Source organism: Peromyscus maniculatus, chromosome 5 (assembly GCF_049852395.1).
Source record: "Peromyscus maniculatus bairdii isolate BWxNUB_F1_BW_parent chromosome 5, HU_Pman_BW_mat_3.1, whole genome shotgun sequence".
NCBI lineage: Eukaryota > Metazoa > Chordata > Mammalia > Rodentia > Cricetidae > Peromyscus > Peromyscus maniculatus.
Window position 1 is genome coordinate 11,548,954 of NC_134856.1, and position 20,447 is coordinate 11,569,400.

Below are 20,447 nucleotides of genomic sequence, written 5' to 3' on the forward strand. Positions count from 1 at the left end.
GGTGGGATGCTGCAGGGGTAAGGGCCAGATATGAAGGGACTGGAAAATGTGCAGGATTGGGGTGCATGATGTGAAATTCCCAAAAAATCAATAAAGAATTATGTTATAAAATACAAAAGATGTAGACCTCTCAGCTACTTCTCCAGTACCACGTCTGTCTGCATGCTGCCATGCTTCCTGCCAGATGATAATGAATTAAACTTCTAAACTATAAGCCATCACCAATTAAATATTTCATTTCCAAGACTTGCTATGGTCATGGTGTCTCTTCAAGCAATAGAAACAAGTCAGAAGTTGGTACCAGAGACTAGGGTATTGCTTTGATAGGCCTGATGCTTTTGTTTGGAAGAATGCGGACTTTGGGATTTTGGATTAGGAAAGCAGTTGAATGCTTCAAGTGGAGCTTAATGAAACACACTAATAGGAGCATGGGAGACAGTGGTGCTGAGGGTGATCTGAACTGTGGGGGCCTGGCTCAGGAGGTCTCAGAGAAGACTTTTAGTTATGTGGCCTAGAGGCAATTCCTGTGATATTCTGGCAAAGAATGTGGCTGCTTTTTGCCCTTCTTCAAAAAATCTGCCAGAGGCTAAATTAAAGCATTTTGGATTAACAACTTTGTCAGAAAAGATTTCTAGATAGCTTGGTATTGGATATGTTGCTTGATTATTAGTGGCCATGCTTATGCAGCTCTATAATGAAAAGGAGCAAGCCAGGAAGCCACACTCCTCCATGGTCTCTACATCAGCTCCTGCTCCCAGGTTCCTTCCCTGTTTGAGTTCTTGTCCTGGCTTCCTTCAGTGATGAACTACAGTGTCGAAATGTAACCCTTTCCTCCCCAACTTGCTTTGGTCATGGTGTTTCATCACAGCAACAGAAACCCTAACTAAGACACTTGTGTATCCATCTCCTAATGTAGACAGGGCTGGTCTTACCAAATAGGAGTTCCTCCACATACAATATGAATTGATTGAGAGGGGAAAAGTGCAGCCATTTATCTGAAAATGTTCCCCTCCATTGGTGGTAACTAAATATCTTTATACTCAAATCTTTATATATTGTCTTAAAATATTAATGACTTCAAAGAGGTCAAGCGTACCTATCAGATGGAACATTTCTCTCCATGCTTTGACAAGGTATCCTCAGTTCAATGAATTCCCCCACCCCAGTTCAGGGAAAGGATTAAGTCCATAGAAATCTTAGCTTTTTCCTTATGGATTCCTCTTACTAGTTTAGCAGTAGCAGATGGTCAAGCCTGAGAAGATAAAATAGGAACTGGCCATGTTTACACTTTTCCTCCTACCATCTCTTATAACAATCTAACTCATTAGAATTAGAGTCCAGTTCTCCAGCAGATGAGATAGGAGGTGAGGTTCTCCTCAGCCCTGTGTCTTCCAAACTCCCAAATCTATGTTACTAGTAACCCAGCGGTCCTTTTCATACCTTTATGATTACATTCATCAGGACGAATCATTTGTGATTGTAACTACACATAAATGTCTAGAACCCCACAGATGGGTAGCTTTGAGATTTCAGTCTCTTCCCACTGATGTTTAACTGGGCTTATTTATATGAAGGGTACATAATGTAGGAACGCCATGAAGAAATAGCCTCCCTCAGAGAGGTAGCATAAGGTGGCTAATGGCATGCATGCTTGCATGATTACTTTGCTAATTTTTTGTGCTCTCAGTTTCTCATCTATGACATCAGTGTATAACTCTGTGAGTCAACTGCTGGTTTGTCTGTGAGTCCATCTCTGTGTTTTTCTGTTCTCTTGGGAGAGTTTATTTCCCTGGACCTCTTGTCACATGACCCCTTATGTTGAGGAATAGTATTTTAAGGTGTGCTACTTTTGTTTATGTTGCATTTGTTTAACTCTGTGAAGCTGTGTTACTGTGCCTGTCTAAAATACCTGATGGTCTAATAAAGAATTGAATGGCTAATGTTAAGGCAGGAGAAAAGATAGGTGGGGCTGGCAGGCAGAGAGAATATATAGGAGAAATCTGGGAGGAAAAAGGAAGGAGAAGTAACCAGAAAAGAGGAGGGCTCCAGGGACCAGCCACCCAGCTACATAGCAAGCCATGGAGTAAGAAGAGTAAGATTTACAGAAGCAAGAGAACTGGAAAAGCCCAGAGGCAAAAGATAGCTGGGATAATTTAAGTTAAGGAAAGCTGGCAAGAAACAAGCCAAGCTAAGGCCGGGAATTTATAATTAAGAATAAGCCTCTGTGTATGATTTATTTGGGAGCTGGGTGGTGGGTCCCCAAAGGAGCAAAAACAAACACCACCACCCTTATATAGGGTTAGCCAATAGGAAATCTTGACAGAAGGTAGGAGGGCAACAGAAAGGGAGGGCCAGATCTGTGGCCATACCATCCTGAGAATGCCTGATCTCATAAGCTAAGTAGGATTGGGTCTGGTTAAGACTTGGATAGGAGGAAGAGAGATGGCAGGCATTCCTTCTTGTTCTTGTGGTGTTCTGGCTGTAGTCTCCACCAGTGCCTACCAAACAGCTCTCCTCCATGGTCTCAATTCCTATGTGATGTCTTCATGGCAGTTGTGGTTGATTTTGGTTGGTCCCAGCTTTTGGGCACTACAGACTTTATCTTCTCTCATTGTCTGTCTAGCCTCAGGACTGAGGGCATCTTCTTGGTTTGCTACTCTCTGAGCTGCCTCACAGCTTCAGGTCTCTCAGTATTTCTGTCACATACACAACTGTATTCAGTGCTCTGTATTAGAAAGACATAAAGAGGTTTCTATTTTCCTGAAGGTAACTGAATAATTATTAAAGATAACAAATCCACAAGGAGGACTAAGCTAAGGTATGGAAATGTTTAATATTGTTCCAGAACACAGCAAGTGTCTAGTAGATAGCAAATGTCAACACTGACCTTCCTCATCAATGTTTCAGAGAGTATTGTGCATGGATATTTTTTTCTTTTAATCTTAGTGGTTAAAATATGACATCACTTAGAGAAATCTGAAATGGTCACATCTGCTAGGAAAGACTACTGAGCATATCTAGCTCATATGCAGCCTCCAGTTTCCATAGAAACCAAGCAGAGAAAATTTATTAAAGGAAGCCTAGAAAATAGGTAGATTCAGGTCTGTATGATTATTTCTCAAACCCTTTAGCACACAAGCAGGCTGCTATTACTGTTATCTTATTGTTTACCTAATATCCTTTTCTTTTGTAAGATGCAACAGACCCAGGGTTTTTTTCCTATGGGGAAGAGGACACGAAGTGTAGGATTTCTTTGCCACAGCATAGTCCCTATCACAGCCCCAGTAGCAGTGATTCCAGGGCTACTATCATTGTGCTTATCTGTCACGTAGCTGGATAAATCCACCTCATTATCTTGTGACTGTTCAAATGTTGTTTATTGTTTACTGTTAAGATCCAAGAGCAAAAAACCTAAAATATTATGTTAAGCAAGATTCTTGACTGCAGGGGGACCAATTGAAATACCAATTACCATCCTGGCTGTGAGAGCTCAGCTGGACTGGAAAATATTAAATTTCTCTGTGTTGGAGTGGGGAAGCAGGAAGGATTCTTGGGTCATTTGATTACAAGCCAAATCCTCAAAATCCCTCTTTAGCCATCAGGGCTGGTGGCAGTAACAAGGGAGACAGCTCTGAGTCAGATCTGGCAGAATTTGAATCAATAACCAGGCAATCTTGCTCAATTTCCAAGCAATTTTAAATCTTTCTCTTTCAAATGCCTTGAGGAGGAAGAGATTGAGGGGATGGGAGGGAAATGCAAACATCTAGAATAGCAAGGTGAACTTCACTGTTCTGTCAAAAGATTCTTATGTGTCCCCAGAGGTATTCTCAGGACACAGGAAGGCTGTGTTGTCCTGGGCACCAGCAGAAGGACCCTCTGCCTCCACAACAGCCTTCCTTGAGCGGTATGTACGGCTAAGTGCATGCTTAGCTTAGCTGGTTAGAGCACAGAGAAAATAAAACACAGGCAATAAGGACTTCAGGGCTTGTGACTGGCTTTCAACCTGGGGGGCAGAATGGGAGAGTAGACAGAGCTGTGGGCTTGCTGTCAGAGGCTCTGGGACAACCTCGCTGCTGTCACTTTCAAGCTGCGTGACCCTGAATAAATCACTTCATTCATTTGTTTATTTTTCACGAGTGACTTGGGATGGAGTGCGTGGCTCAGCACAAATATTGGCAGAAATCAGAAGGGCTTGCTTGGCGAGCACACGGTGCTCACACAAACGTCGGCACACTGGTGAGACAGCATTGAGAAGGTACTACTGCAGCAAAGACGTGTGTCAACAGCCCAGGAAACCCTTTCCTTGGGAGCTGCCTAAGGAAGAGGGTGAGAGGGAGCTGATTTCTTTTCCTTTTTTTCAATGGCAGTGAAGGGAAGTCTAAGGCAGAACCACAAAATCTGTCCCTCCTGTGTGGCCTCTCCGCAGCCCCCACTAGGCTGGGTTGCTATTGGCTATCTTTAATTGTTCTAGGATGACTTTTTTTGTCCATGCTTTCTGGAGTTACAGATAAGAATGCTGGATGTAGCTGGAGTCTTTGAAGGCATCCAGCAGTTTCTCTGTGCTCCTCGTTCCTAACAGTAACCTAAACGCCAAATGCTCTCTCACTGGACTGTTGTTTTTCTCAAGAAAGATGTCTGCTTTATGATTGAGTTAAAAATATAGAACTTCACATAGAATTCAGGAGTGAAGACTCCATCAGGCTGACCTTGGTTGCCATGACATCCAGACGGCCATTTAACCCACTCCAAGAGGAGTCAGCTCAAAGGGGGCAGAGGTAAATCTCAAATGTGCTATCATTTATGTTCCTTCATGGTGAAGATCTCTACAATTGCCGGTGAGCTAATCCTCCCAACAGGCCTGAGCTGGCGAATCAATACTATTATCCCCTTAGTGCACAGTATTATTACCCACTTTCAGGCTCATTATCTACCAGCCAATTATTCCATCTTTAAAGTCCCATCAGTGTCATATTGGAGCAATGCCCACTTTGTGGTTGTGACTTTGTGTTATCCATGAGACACTAAAATTGCTCTGACAAGATCAAATGAGGCCAGAACTCAGGTAGGTGATATAAGAAATCCTGGGAGGCTGAATAACATCAGAGTTTAAGGAGTTTGTTCAAGGTGCCTTGGGCAGCAAGCCAGGGAACTAGACCACCTGCCTACTCGCCCAATGACCTTGAAACATCCCTTCTTTCTGAGATCCTGCTAGTGACTCTGTAGAATGGGAAACTACCCTAACTTTAGTTTTTTTGTTTTCTTTTCTCCTTTACAGAATTGTTGGGGGAAAATGAGACTATTTCTTAGAAGAAAACGCAGTGGAGAAGTGAAAGTGGCATGCATCTAAGCAACAAAAGAAAAGGAGCACCGTTCAGATCAGAGTGCAAACAGAGGAACTCAAGCATCAGTTTGGATGGATGGCTTAAAACAGTCAAGTAGAGCTGGGCATCATGGGCAGGCCTGTAAGCACATCAATCTGGTGGCAGAGGCATCTCTGTGAGTTCAAGGCCAGCCTGGTCTATATATTGATTTCCAGGACAGCAAGGACTACATAGAGAGACCTTGTCTCAGAAACAAACAAACAAATGAAACAAAATAAAAAGAAAAAAGTTTAATCATGAAGAATTTAAGACTTATTTGTAGTCTTCCAGTGAGACAAATGGCAAGGCCTCCTGGGCAGAATCTAAGGTCATGTGACCAACTCATCTTACTTGTATTAGGCTTTCCCAGGAAATCTGATGGCTCTTTGTCTATCATCAAGTCTAGAGCCCCCTGTCCTTACTCTCTCAGGACTGAGGATGGCCATGAAAACCATGGATAGCATCCTCAGAAATGATTTACCTAAGGGTGGAGCAGAAGATTCTTCATCCACATCTGGGTGAGTGCTAGGCCCGCATAGACGGAACTACATCACCAGCCTTTTGGGGATTGAAATTTTATTTATTTATTTATTTTTGAGACAGGGTATGTAGCTCTGGCTGGCTTGGAACTTTATAGGTAGACCAAGCTGGCCTCACGTTCACAGAGGTCTGCCTGCCTCTGTCTCCCAAATTTTGGGATTGAAGGTATGCGTCACTACACCCAGTCCATGGATGTTAGAGTTCTTAATGGTCATCAAGCTCATTTTCTCTTCAAGACCATTCTGGGAGTTTCTCTTTTCAAGAAAGAAAATGAGATCTATAGTTGTTTCATAAACATATATATGATAAATATAGATATAATAAGATAAAAGGATAGATTATTGAACCTACTTTTAAAGATCAACAACTTGTTTAAAATGTTTTACATTGGTATAGATTTTAGTTTATTGGTACAAATTTAAAATTAATTTTGTTGTACTATGTATATATTTCTACTCTTGTTTAAGGAGTTATGCTTATGTAACTCATTTAAATTGTAATGGATAATTAATAAATACAGATTAATAATTAGTCTTCTATGATAGTCAAACTTGTAACATGTTAATTAAGTTTTCTAGATATACATAGATATATTTCAGATAAATAAGTAGTCTTCAAACACTTCAAAGACCTACAATATGACATTTAAAATGTTTTAAAAATTTAGACTTTCTAGACAATGAGACATATCTGCTCCTGAAAGCACTGATTTACTTCAGAGAGGAGGATGGGCATCAAAACACTCCATATGGAGTTTATTTTCACCTTGACAAAAATAGCCATTTGTACAAGAAACTGTTCTTGCCTGGACTGCTTAATCAACTGGACATACAAAACCCATAAAAAGGTGACTACTAAACTTTGCTTGACAAAATGGTCCTTCAGGTTCCTGCTTTACAGAGAAAACTGCCAGACATTCTACAGGATACAGAGAAAAGTGACTGAGAGACTCTAGGCCTGTGGGCTAAAGACAGGTGCCCTAACTTTACAAAAAAACTTTAGATGACTGTCCAGGCTGCCAACTGTCTCTGTCTACTCTGACAAGACTCCCAAAAGTTGCTTGCGTCTGTCGCCCATTTCTCAGGTAATATTATATCCTTCTAAGGTCTTTGATGTAGTTAAAGATAGTTATAATTTTCCTTAGTTATGATAAAAAAGTTAGATGTAAAATCTTAAACTCACAAATATAAGATAGACAAATTATTTTCTTTAATTTTGCCAAATACAAATAGACTAAATATTATAACTATAATTCTTGCTGGATAATTGTTTTGTTATCTGTAATTTTACTATATAAAAGTTAAAACCCTGGTGGTGGTGGTGGAGCATGCCTTTAATCCCAGCACTTGGGAGGCAGGGCCAGGCGGATCTCTGTGAGTTCGAGGCCAGCCTGGTCTACAGAGTGAGTTCCAGGACGGCTTCCAAAACTACACAGAGAAACCCAGCCTTGAAAAACGAACAATCAATCAAACAAACAAACAAACAAACAAAAAACCAAAAAAAAGTTAAAACCTTCCTTTTTCTTAAAAAAAGAAAAAGTACTATAGATATCACTCTATATAAATAAAATACTGATTGGCCAATAGCCAAACAAAAAATATAGACAAGACAAACAAACAAAAAAATTCTAAAAAATAAAAGGCTAAGACAGAGAGACACTGCCAGCCACCATAATAAAAAACAAGTTATAAGGTACCAATAAGCCACGAGCCACGTGACAACTTATAGACTAATAAAAATAGGTTAATTTAAAATATAAAAACAATTAACAAAAAGCCTGCCATGGCCATACAGTTTATAAATAATATAAGTCTCTGTATGTTTACTTGGTTGGGTCTGAGCGACTGTGGGACTGGCGGGTGAGAGAGATTTGTCCTGACCGTGGGCCAGGCAGGAAAACTTTAGCTACAATCTATGAAGAGGCTTATTACAAAATTAGGGGGTCAGAAAGTTCTCTGTCAATAGCAGCCTATTTCCTTGGGTTGCCAACCTCTGCTTTTAGATAACTCTTGTGGTGAGTAGGAGGGAGATACAGAAGAATCCCTGGGAGCCAGCCTGCTAACTTGGCATGTGTAGTGACAACAAACCAAAGACCCTGACTCAAGGGTGGGAGGGAAGGACCAACAGCTGAGATGGTCCTTTGACCTCCAGGTATATACCATGGCACAGGCACACTCACACATCAGTGCACACTCACTCACTCACACATACACACACATGAATGCATACACACACAAACACACACATATACATGCACACATATGGATACACACACAAAAACAAACAAAGAAAATGGATCTTAACTTCATTACCAATTTGAACATTGTGTATAATCACTAATATAGTCTATATTTATTTTGGAAGTTCCATATGTATATAACTTAATGTAGTCATTTGACTACTTGAGAGTACTATCTTGATCCTTCCATCATTCTCAATAAGGATTTTAGATCCAATACCCATATTGTGGATGGTGGAGCTTAGGTCAGTGAAGACCTGTCCTGTCCTATGAGGTCAATGTGGCATTTCTGTGTGAAGCAAAAACAAACTCCCTGTGAATGTCAGCTGTTCAGGGAACATAGATTAGCTGCATAAAGGTTCTGTCCTCCTAGGTAATGAGGAGTTGCCAAAGGTGGCATCCTTTTAGGACATCAGTCTCTGGGCCTTGAGATTGCTCTTCCTCTTCAATTCCATCCTGGTAGTGAACATCCAGGGTCTCTGTTAGAGTCCATGGACTCCATCCAGTCTTGAAGCCCCTCTGAGTCTTTCTGGATAATTGTGGCTGGGGAGTTAAAGACTCCGAGTCAAAGGACATGGTAGAACTATTGTCTAGGCAATGATGGGAACCACAATGGGGTTAGGGAAAAAAAATGGGTTCTGCTGATAATCCCAAATGTCAAGTGATAACATAGAATCAGAGAGGTCATACAAGCTATCACACAAACTCTGGGTTCCCTGTGAGTAGCTGGGATGCATGTAGGTGGCCCAACCCTGGAGCTGGCCAGGGCTTGGAATCAGGACACTGACAGATGAATTCTCCTGCAGAGTAGCTGTTTAATGAGATAGGATCTCATGGTGTTGCTCAGGTTAGCCTCAATTTTCTGAACTCAAGTGGGCCTCCTGCACTAGCACCCACCCCCACAAGTTCTGGGACTACTGGACTATTTATGTGCCTGGCCAGAGCAATATTTTTTTCAGATGTTCAAACCAAAATCTATAAGATTGAAATCATATTGAAAATGGTTATGAAAATGTTTTTAAAACCTGCAACTATATGATATAATAATGTGTGCTTAACGTTATTTATCTTTGCGTATTGTGAATTGAATTTAGAATGCTAAGCATGTACTCTATCACTGAGTTGATCTTAGCCGGTATCTCTATCTATCTATCTATCTATCTATCTATCTATCTATCTATCTATCTATCTATCTATCTATCATCTATCTATCTATCTATCTATCTATCTATCTATCTATCTATCTATCTATCTATCTTTTTTTCAGAGCTGAGGATCGAACCCAGGGCCTTGCACTTGCTAGGTAAGCACTCTACCACTGAGCTAAGTCCCCAGACCCTATTTATTTATTTATTTTTAACATTTTAGAGTGGTTAGATAAAATACTAGGTCTAGGAATGGTATTATAGTTTAGTGGGTAGAATGTATCCTTAACCTGTATGAGTGATGGATTCAAGTCCCAGCTCCGTATATGCTGGGTATGGTGGTACACAGCTGTAATCCTAGCACTTGAGGAAGTAGAAGGTTAAGTTTAAAGTCACCCTCAGCTACCCAGAAAATTTAAGCCCAATGTAGGTTTTGTGAGACCTTTTACGAAAAATGACAAAAATGAATGCTTTAGCAATTGTTCTAATTTTGAAGAATGAGTTTAAGTGTCATCTTAAGACATGTGGCAACTGAGGATGTCTGAGAATTCTGTTGGTAAAAATGTCACAGTTCTTGTGGTTGGTTGTCTTCATTCATAACCAAAGAAAATATCAATCTTTAATTGCAACAGAGGTTGTCAGAATTTTTCTGTAAAGGGCCTGATCATAAACAGTTTGGGTTTCATGAGTCATATGGTCTCTGCTAACAAATATTCAGCTCTTTTGACACATGTGAAAGCAGCCACAGATAAGATGTAAATGAATGAGCATAGCTATATTTTAATAAAGTTTTATTATGAACAGTCAAATTTGAATTTCATATAATTTTCACATGTCCTGAAATACTATTCTTTTTTTTGATTATGTTTTCCATCCATTTGAAAATGTAAAAAAATATTCATGGCTCACAGGCTAAGAAAAAAAATAGGTGCAGAGGAGCCAGATTTGGTTTGTGGGCCATAGTGTACTGACCAATGAGTCAGAGTGAGTCAGAATAATGGTGCAATCTTTAGATATCATCTAGGTTTTGAGAGATGTGGTCCCAGAGGAAATGGAGGACCTTGGTAGAATCCCAAGAGGGAAGCTCAGTCTAGCACAAGTCCAGATTCAGGGACGGCTCAGTATAGAAAATTAGGGCTGGAGGAAGGTCCAGAACTCCCAGGAGAGCTGGTAACATAGATCCTAGTTCCCACTATATGATGAGCAAAGGTCCCTGAAAAATTTATTGCTGCAGCCACAAACATTGCTCAGTTTAGTTACTGGCTTTTCTTTAGTGACCAGCATACAGCCTGACACACAGAAGGTATTCAAATGCCATATGTTAACGGAATGACTGAAAGCTATCCAAAGCTTTGTAAGTGGAATCAACAGGAGTTGAAGCTTCAGGAGATGAGGACAAAAGTTGGGAGGGGTCGTTGCCACTGGGCAATACTTCTCCCTGATTGGGGCGATCCCTGCAAATCAGAGTCCATGATTCTAAGTTCAGGCAATGTGCTGAAAGCTGGTCATAAAGACAACAGTGTGTTTTCACTATGCTCTTTCCTTTCCCCAGACACAGAAAATGTTACAAATCTTACTCTCCAGCATTCAGTAAGATCATATGACACAATTCTGTCCAATACAACATTGAAGGAAGTATTATACAATGCTTCTGGTCTTGGCTCTTGGTAAGTCTCAAATTTTTCCATTCATTTTCACTTTTCTCCATGTTCCTCATAGAATAGGGTTGAAGATACTAGATATTAGAGCCACATGATGGTAGGGGTAGGAACCCCAGACTGGCCACTGGTGGCTGAGAAGTCACCCAACTTCCCCAGACTGTGAGAAAGTTTTTAATTTGCTGAAGTTTTTTTGTTTTTGTTTTTAATTAACCTAACAGCCTACCTGAGAGTGCACTTCATTCCCAAGGTCAGAGGGAATTCACATTTCTTAAAAAGAAGCATTCTTCGAGTTCTCTAGACATAGGCCCCAATGTGTGAATTCAAGTACAAGTGATATGGTGATATGGGAGGTGTAGGAAGTACCATCAGGACAGCAGAGAGAGTACAATGGGAATGGGAGGAGCTAGAAAGGGTGTTTTCCCAGCCAGCTACTTCCCACTGGAGCTTAATCCTGTGGGGGAAACTGATCCAGAGTAGAAAGCATACCTCAAAGTTCTCCCATCAAAGGGGATGAGGCTAGCATATGAATACATCACGTTCTGCCAGTCATTGATCTAGGGCTATTGGGTTTAATATCCCAGCCCAAGAGGTTAATGGCACTTAGGCTATGGCAGATGGGAAGAGGCACACGGGGGCAGTTGGAACTGGGCTGGAACATGCTGAAGTTGTGATGCCTCAAGAACATGGGTGGGAACCAACAGCATCTTTATAAACTATTTAAACACACACACACACACACACACACACACACACACACACACACACACACACAACTATTTCTGCAGCAATTCAGGTCACCATGGCTCTGATTTCACTCAGTTGAGCCCTCTGCTTTCAGATAGAAACAGTTTGAAAATAATTATAGTAAAGACAGAGAAAGGCATCAGAAAACAGCCTTGCAGTGCTTACCAGTTTTTTCTCTCTTTGAACCTCTCAACTGTTCTTTGCCTCAGTTTCCCCACCTGTAAAATTCAAGGAGCTTGCATGATGACCTACCTCCATGTCCTCCTCCAACTCTAAAATTATAACTCCAACATCTTCCAGCTTGAACACTAGCCTATGTGCCTGTTAGTGAGAGCCTCCCCAGTTACTAGGGTGGGGAGAAAGCATAGGACCAGAGCAGAGAGGGGAGCTCATGTATGAGGAATTTTCTGGGAACTAGAAGGCAGGACATTTTGACCACTGAAATGGGGAGTTAGCTGGAGCATTAGTCGAATTTTTTGAGGACATTTGACTGGGGTCAGAACCTTGATCAATTCACTAAATATCTCATGGACCAAAAGATATAAATTTGAGGGAGAATTCTTATGTGAAACCCACAAGGGTCCGTTTAAGGAGTCAAGGATTTATTAAGATACAAAATGGGGAAAAATACACTCACAGATACAGAACCAAGTAAACAGCTGTCATTGTCCTCCATTCTGCCTGGTTAGCTTAGTCGGTACAGCATGGACTCTTAATCTCAGGATTGTGGGTTTGTGCCCCACATTGGGTGCCAAAATGTAGCCAGAAGTTTCCCTGTGTTCCGTAGCTGCTCTGTCCCAAATAAACATACAGACTGTTTCGTCTGTGGCTCAGGCTTATTGCTAACTAGTTCTTTTATCTTAAATTAAGCCATTTTTATTAATTTTTATTAATCTATGTATTGTCACATGTCTCATGGCTTTACCTGTGTTCCATTGTATTTTGCTCCCCCAGCGGCCTGTAGTTTCTCCCTCACTCTGCCTTTCTTCTCCCTGTTTCTTTGCTTGGATTTCCCGCCTGGCTATAACCTGTCTTGCCATAGGCTAGAGCAGCTTCTTTATTAACTAGTGGTAGCAACACATATTCACAGCATGCAGAAAGACCATCTCACAGCAGAGAATACAGATTATAGTATGATTTTAATTTCTGTTTAGGAGACTATATATATTTAGTATGCTGGGTTAAGAAGACTCTTGGCTGGGGGGTGGGCTGGGGGGAGGGAGAGGGGGGCAAGAGGGGGAGAACAGGGGAATCTGTGGCTATTATGTTGAACTGAATGGTGTTGTAAAATAAAAAAAAAATAAAAAAAAGAAGACTCTTGGCTAATTCTAAGGTAGCTTCAAGATGAGAAGTCCTGAACTAGGAATCTGAGATCTGATAGCGTTCTCAATTGATAGTGTGTTTAGTGTCATGCTATCTTGGTTTTTAGCCCCATGTAGTCCTAGTAACAAGACAAAGAATCAAGCATGGTGACTAGATACTCTCTAAGTTCCAGCTAAGCTTTAACATTTTATGTGTTAAAAAATCAAACCTCTAAGATATGCGGTAGAAGGAAAGATGCTAGAGTCTTAAGTGATATCACCTTACTTCCTCTTTCTGTTTAAATCCCAGGTCCTTAGTTATGTGGCAAAGGTCATCTATGTAGTACATCAGTCCACTGGGAGTGGTCGTTGCTGAGCACAGAGCCTTTTTCCCTGAGTAATTTCCTCCATCCCAGAGGAATGAACATGGAGCAGCCTTGTGAAACCTAATGCTCCTGACCACAGATGGTTAAACTAATTAAGAACACTCAGACACTTTCTTCTTTAGATCCTGGTTTAGAATTGAAAACTTAAATGGTGCTTGTCTTGTCCCTCAGAGTGGATGTCATATTTAAGGATGAGACTCTGATCCTATCTTCAGCAAGGGACCCATAGACTTTTTCTTTACTAACTCAGAAGTTGAGTGTAGAGTTAACCATACACCCCACTTATGCAAAACAATGACCCAGGTCCCCCCCTCCCTTTTTACATGTTTCCATGTTTTTAATTCTCTTATTCACTAATTGCTGGGATTTCTTACTGGCTCATGATGGTTTTCTGTTTACTGGCATTTTTTTTCCAGAGCTCTCTATCCTGTTCCATTGATCATTTATTCTGCTTCTGTGTATTTTTAAATTAAAGATTTATTTTATTTTTAGTTGTAATTATAAGTATGGGTATGTACATATGAATGCCTACAGAGGCCAGAGAAGTTGGATCCCTTGGAACTGGTGTTACAGGAAGTTGTGAGACACCTCATGTGAGTGCTGGGAACTGAACTTGGGTCTTCTGCAAGAGCAGAAAGCATTCTTAACCACTGAGCCATCTCCCCAACCCTGTTTCTGTATCTTTATAAAAATATTTTGAGCTGGGCAGTGGTTGTGCACACCTTTAATACTAGCACTCTGGAAGTAGTGCATATAGAGTGCTAATAGTAGCACTCTGGAATAGTAGCACTCTGGAAGTAGATCTGCAGGCAGATCTCTGAATTTCAGGACAGCTGGGGCTACATGGGGAAACTCTGTTTCAAAAAACAAAATAAAAAAAAACACCATTTATATAATATATCACACACACACACACATAGTACATCTTACTCTCATATAGTACAGATATTTCCTGTTTGTCTAAAAATTGATTTTGTTATTCATGTACATTCTTCTTCAATATAGATCTTATAATCAAATTGTCAAATTCCTTCAAAGAATTCTGGATTTTTTTATTGGAAACATATTGAACTTATGGATTAATTCAATAAGAATTGATATTTTATACTAAGCTCTTTTATCTAACAATGTGCATATTTCTTATTGAAATACATTATTTGATGTCTTTTAATTATTATTTTTAAACAATTTCTCATTATGTAGGCATGCTGGCCTCCAACTCCTGAACCTTCTGCTTTAGTCTCCCCAGTGCTAGAGATATAGACATGAGCCAGCACACCAGGTTGGAGGAGGAGTGTCATTGGGAATGGGCTTTGAGGTTTCAAGAGCCTACACTAGGCCCAGTCTCTCTCTGCTGAGTGCAGATCAGGATGCAAAGTCCTCAACTTCTTCTCTAGCACCACGTCTTCCTGTCTGCTGCCATGATCCCTGACAGGATGATAATGGATTGACACTCTGAAACTTTAAGCAAGCCCTCAATTAAATTCTTTCCTTTATAAGAGTTGTCTTGGTCAAGGTGTCTCCTCACAGCAATAGAACAGTAGCCAAGACAGAAGTTGGTACTAGGAGTAGGGTGTACACTCCTGTAATGTCAAAGGTGGATATTAGATGTCTTCTGGAGTGCCCTTCACCTTATTTTTTTTAAGACAGAATCTCTCACTGAGCTTAGAGATCACAGCTTTGGTTAAACTGCTGACCAATGAGACCTGGGGATTTTCCTGTCTCTACTTTCCAAGGCTAGAATTGCATGTGTTCACTGCTGTGCTACTGAGGGTTTAATCTCACATCTTCATGCTTGTACAGTACATGCTTTCCCATCTCTCTAGCCCTCACTTTTTTGAATGCATAAAAATTCTATGCAGTTGGGTGGTCGTGGTTCATGCCTTTAATCCCAGCATGCGGGAGGCAGAGGCAGGCGGATCTCTGTGAGTTCAAGGCCAGCCTGGTCTACAGAGTGAGTTTCAGGAAAGGTGCCAAAGCTACACAGAGAAACCCTGTCTTGAAAAACAAAAACAAAAAACAACAACAAAAAATTCTATGCATTTTCATGTATATTTTTAAAGGTTAGTTTAGAGATCTTTACAATTTTGTTGCTATATTGGCTGGCATTTTAATTTCTATTGGTCCTTGCTGGTATGAACTGTTTCTCCCAAATCAGAAGTAATAGGGTAGTCAGTATTCCTTTGCCCTTCTGTCACTTCAGGGCAAAGGCATATGTTTATGACATAAGTGGGCAGTGTCTCAGGTGTGGTCTTAGCAAAAATGAAATAAAGCTGTCAGCCTATATGGGAGGGACCCTCAAATTACACATTTAATGGAAGTTTCTAACCAACCAAGCTCTATGTTTCACAAGGTCAACTGCCAATACATCACAAGAATTTAGAGCTCTTGAACTAGGATTATCTTAATAGTCATCTAGTTCACCTTCTGGGTGCTTTTATCTTTTCTCTGGCTTATTAGTTTTGTATCTGGCCAACAGTTGTTCCTCAGAGATATGACCACTTTGTGAGGGAACCCAGCCATCATCAGTGAGCTCCTTTGCCTACCTACAGGAGCAGTAATACTTCCTTCATTGTATATCGTTATTACGCCCCCACTATGTATACATCTGAATAATGGTTCTTTATTTTATACTGCAATGATTGCTCTTGTATCTGGTGCACTCATAGAGCTATGAGTGTCTTTGGGGAAGCAGCTATGACTTAATGCATCTATCTATCTATTTATCTATCTATCTATCTATCTATCTATCTATCTATCTATCTATCTATCTATCTATTTAAATTCTCACAGTCTAGCAGGTTATTGGTACCTAGTAGGCACCAAAAGACAATGAATAAAGATGTCTATATAGAATACTTTCTATGTACCTTTTCTGGTTCTCCTGGTGCCCTAGTCTCCTGGACCCCCAGCTGATTGTCACCTCAGCCCCCTATACCAAGCTGGCTTTGGAGATGTGTAAAAGTTAAAACTTTCCTTAAAAAAGAAAAGAAAAGGGGAAGTGCTGTGGGATGGTCTATATGTTAAATTGCTCTGATTAGTCAATAAATAAAACACTGATTGGCCAGTGGCCAGGCAGGAAGTAGGCAGGACTAACAGAGAGGAGAATTGAGGGAACAGGAAGGCAGGGAGAGTCACTGCCAGCCGTCACCATGACAAGAAGCATGTGAAGACACCAGTAAGCCAGAAGCCACATGGCAAGGTATAGATTTATGGAAATGGATTAATTTAAGCTGTAAGAACAGTTAGCAAGAAGCCTGCCATGGCCATACAGTTTGTAAGCAATATAAGTCTCTGTGTTTACTTGGTTGGGTCTGAGCAGCTGTGGGACTGGCAGGTGACAAAGATTTGTCTTGACTGTGGGCAAGGCAGGAAAACTCCAGCTACAGCCCCCACTGTGCCTACCTTTCTGAGAGACTACTCATGAATATCACTCTGAGAGACTCTACTACCGCTCCTCAGCTTAGGTCTACATGGCTTCATTTCCTGAGTCCCATTATTGCCTGTTCGGGATCTGGCTCTTCTCCATGGGGGTATTTCCATGTGATCTGGTTAGGCACTTGTGTACTTAGAGATTTTACCACTCCTGCCACTGTTGTAGGATGTATGACCTGACGTCCCCAAGTAACTGCCACGGGGACAGACCAGTCAACCTGGAAATGGAGGGTAGTTAATTTTTCGAGTTGTCAAATTTTTACCTGTGGGAAAGCCTTCCTTCCCTCACCTACTCTCTGACCGTTTCTTGGTGCAGATTCACCAATATGTCTTTTTGTTTGCTTGTTTTTTGATTTTTTTCAAGACAGAGTTTCTCCCTGTAGTTTTGGTGCCTGTTCTGGAACTCACTCTGTAGACCAGGCTGGCCTTGAACTCACAGAGATCCACCTGGCTCTGCCTCTCGAGTGCTGGCCAATATGTCTTTTTAAGAACATCCTTTGTGGAGGGCTGCCTCCCTTGCTTGGGGTCTTTCAACAACTCTCATCTGAGGCTTCCAAAGGCAGAGTCTCCCTGGAAGTCCCCAAGAGGAGAAAAAGAGGTACCTGCAGCATGAAAAGCCCCTCCCCCCACCTGCTTGGCCATGATCGCCTTGATAATTCAGGCCACACCTTTCCTCAGGCTTAAGCTGGCCCAGATCACCATGGTTAGGTCCAGGCAGTGTTCCCCTTTTTCAGGGATGATTTTGAGAGTTGGAAGGACTCTATCTGCCAAAACTGATCCTCTAACCAGTGCTTCTGCAAGATGCCCAAGGACCCTGTGAAGCCTCAGGCCAAGGGCGACTTCTGAGCAGTGGACGTGGGCCTGATCCCAGCAGAGGCACTGCGCCTGCAGAACACTGCCCTGTGCCTACGATGGCAGACCCGGGGCACACACAGCTTTTGCCAAGGACCTGCGCCCCTATGTGCTCCATGGACAGCTTCATTGGCCATCCAGCTCCCCGCCCCCCAACCATCCAGAGAGGGTTTCATCAAGTCCCTGCTGGGGGACCCTGGGAAAGGATCAACATGGCCCCAGCAGCCTACACTAGCTGGACAGAGCAGCTCAGCTCAGAAAGGCACCTGGTCTAAGGGGGAAGAAAGGGCGGGCATTTCACCCCCTAACTCCTCTGAGAAGCCTCTGAACCCCCTCTCCTGCTCGCTTCCTGGGCCCACAAGAATAGAGGGGGGATTTCCCAAGGGGAAGTTATCAGGCCTTCTCCTCTCTCTAGAGCAAGGCACCTGGCCTGTTCACTTACTTCAGGGTTTTCCCAGATCCCATGTGAATGTCCATCAGGGGGTGCAGAACTTCCTTGTGGGGACAGCTACCTACCTCTTACCTGCCCATCTACACTCCCAATGTAGTAATGCCCTTGGCCACACTACCTCCTACTTCTTGTCCCCAGTGTCCATCTTCAATCAGTCCAGCCTGCTGGAGCATAGGTCCTGAATCCTAAGGGCCCAGGACAGTTTGAAATAACCAGTGTGTGTTCATGTAGTTCAGCATCCTGTGGTTGTGTAAGGGTAGCATAGCTCCTGTGGTCTACAAGTTGGAAGGGACCCCTATTGTAAAAAACCAATTATTAAGAGAGAAACAAATATTTACTAACATGTATACTTCCTATGTATACAAGAGATATGCATGTGTACATGAGTGGTTCTCAAAGAGGTACCCATGGAGTCCCACTTATGCAACATATTCAGCAGAAACCAGGAAACTTTTAGAAAAGTGACAATCTAAAGAAAAGGACTTTGAGACTCTGGGTGAAGTCAGGTAATTACTGACAAGTGGAGTTGGGCTAGGGAAGCTTGTTCATGTGGATTCCCAAGGTGTCACCTTCAAGACAGGAAGGGTCCAAAGTTATTTTTGTTGGTTAACCTTTGACCTCCCTGGTGCAGAAGTGTGTGTGTGTGTGTGTGTGTACACTTTGTAACTCCATGTCCTGTTCCTAGGTGAGTGCATGATGGTGGAGGTCTCCCTTGCCTCTGGTTCTTTTGTCTGCAGCTTCATTTTCTTTCTGGTTTGGGGGTGGTGTATTTTCACGTCAGGGTTTGCATCTAGACAGCTGTCTTTAAACAGGAATCTAAATTCCTTCCTCTGGAGAGTACCACCCAACAAGAGCATCTATGAAGTGTGGGTCAGCCACCCTTGGGACCTGGCTGCTCCTGCCCTGGGCTGGCTGCTCTCCTGGTACAGCCTGTAATATTTCAGGGCAGGCAGGGGCTACTTTTCCCTTCCACCCTTGGACACCAACTTGATAGAGAGCCAGAGGGAGGAGCATGTCCACAGCAACACTTTAAAACACCAGGCACAGCCTTGCTGAAAACCCACAACTTTAAGCGGGTTACTCCAGAAAAGGTTTGCCTTGGCTAGATACGGCAGGGCTGGCCAACCATGTCTTGACTCTTCCCCACACAGGGACCAGGCCTGGAGAAGCAGGGCTCAGGCTAGTGCTTCCTCTCTTGATCCCATGTTCTCAGGACCTCCTGCCATCATCTCTCCATCCATCTGTTACCATGGCTTCTTGATTCCAGGCTGGGGAAGAGAGAGCCCAAAGTGGGTCCAATCTGAAATCTTGTCCTATCAGCTGCCTGGGTAGGAGGTATCACCTTTGTGGCGGGGGGGTAGGAAATGAAAGACTGGACCCTGCATAATTTGGGGGTGATGGAAGTAGGGGAGAGATTCACAGTAAAAGAATTTACAACATTGAAGAAAAAAAAAAAGAACATCATCCTTTGTGAACAAACAAGTACACTGAACAAGTGACCCGCCATGTGTCTTCATGGCTCATGATGCAAACTCGCTCGTGACCTCACACAGTGTCTAATACTCACCCGGTATAACATGTCATGTGCCCTCTGCTTCTTTTTCTCCACTCTCAGTGTCAGATCATACCTCTCAAATAGACTCTTAGTGTTTAATTCTTACCTCATGCTTTTGTTTAACAGGAAACTTGAGCTAAGACAGAGAGCACAGGGGAAACCAGCAACAGCTGACCCTTCACACCAGAATTATCTTTTGAGGGTCCGACCTTAGCTCTCATTGAATGTTTACCTGCAAGGCAGTGCTATGCCTGCTCATGCAGGTACGTGTAGAGGCCAGAGGTTGATGTCTGGATGTTGTCTTCAGCTACTTCTCCACTTTATTTTTCGAGATCTAGTTTCTCACTGAACCTGGAGCTTACCACTTCAGCTAGATGGTTCCACCCACCCCTGTCCTCTTCCCCCGAGGTTACAGGCAAGCTCCACCACACCCAACTCTTTTGTGTGTGCTAGATACCTGAATTCAGGTGCTTCTGCATGTGTAGCAAGCATCTTACCCACTGAGGTATTGCCCAGCCTCTTTCCTCTTATGTGTCCTTTCTATGTGTCCATCTATTCTGTCTTGAATTCTCTTCTCTAAACTGGCTGTTTAGTAACATCCCTCTCAACTACACTGCTGAGAATTGAATGCCACATACAATAAAAGTATTGCTCCTAAAAGAGTCATAACCTGAAGTCGTCTTTTCCTTTGCTTTAGAAGGTAAGGGAATCTGGACATGGTACAGACTACTGCATCTATAGTATTCTGTTCTACATTATCTTATTTGACCCTAACAAC

The 20,447-nt window shown here is 42.1% G+C and overlaps 1 long non-coding RNA gene and 1 pseudogene across 4 annotated transcripts in view; both read left to right on the forward strand.

The window, feature by feature from the left end:
• The window catches only part of LOC121829328 (uncharacterized), a 142,274-nt gene extending 122,434 nt beyond the window's left edge, over positions 1-19,840 (forward strand). For 3 of the 4 annotated variants that reach the window (XR_013051158.1, XR_013051157.1, XR_013051155.1), the window contains 2 exons: positions 5,276-10,951; positions 19,796-19,840. This is a non-coding gene — a long non-coding RNA (uncharacterized LOC121829328). The remainder of the gene's footprint in view (positions 1-5,275; positions 10,952-19,795) is intronic. The other variant, XR_013051156.1, reaches the window with a different exon arrangement.
• LOC102921866 (forkhead box protein H1-like) lies at positions 16,979-19,370 on the forward strand (annotated as a pseudogene).
• Positions 19,841-20,447: the final 607 nt, after the last annotated feature.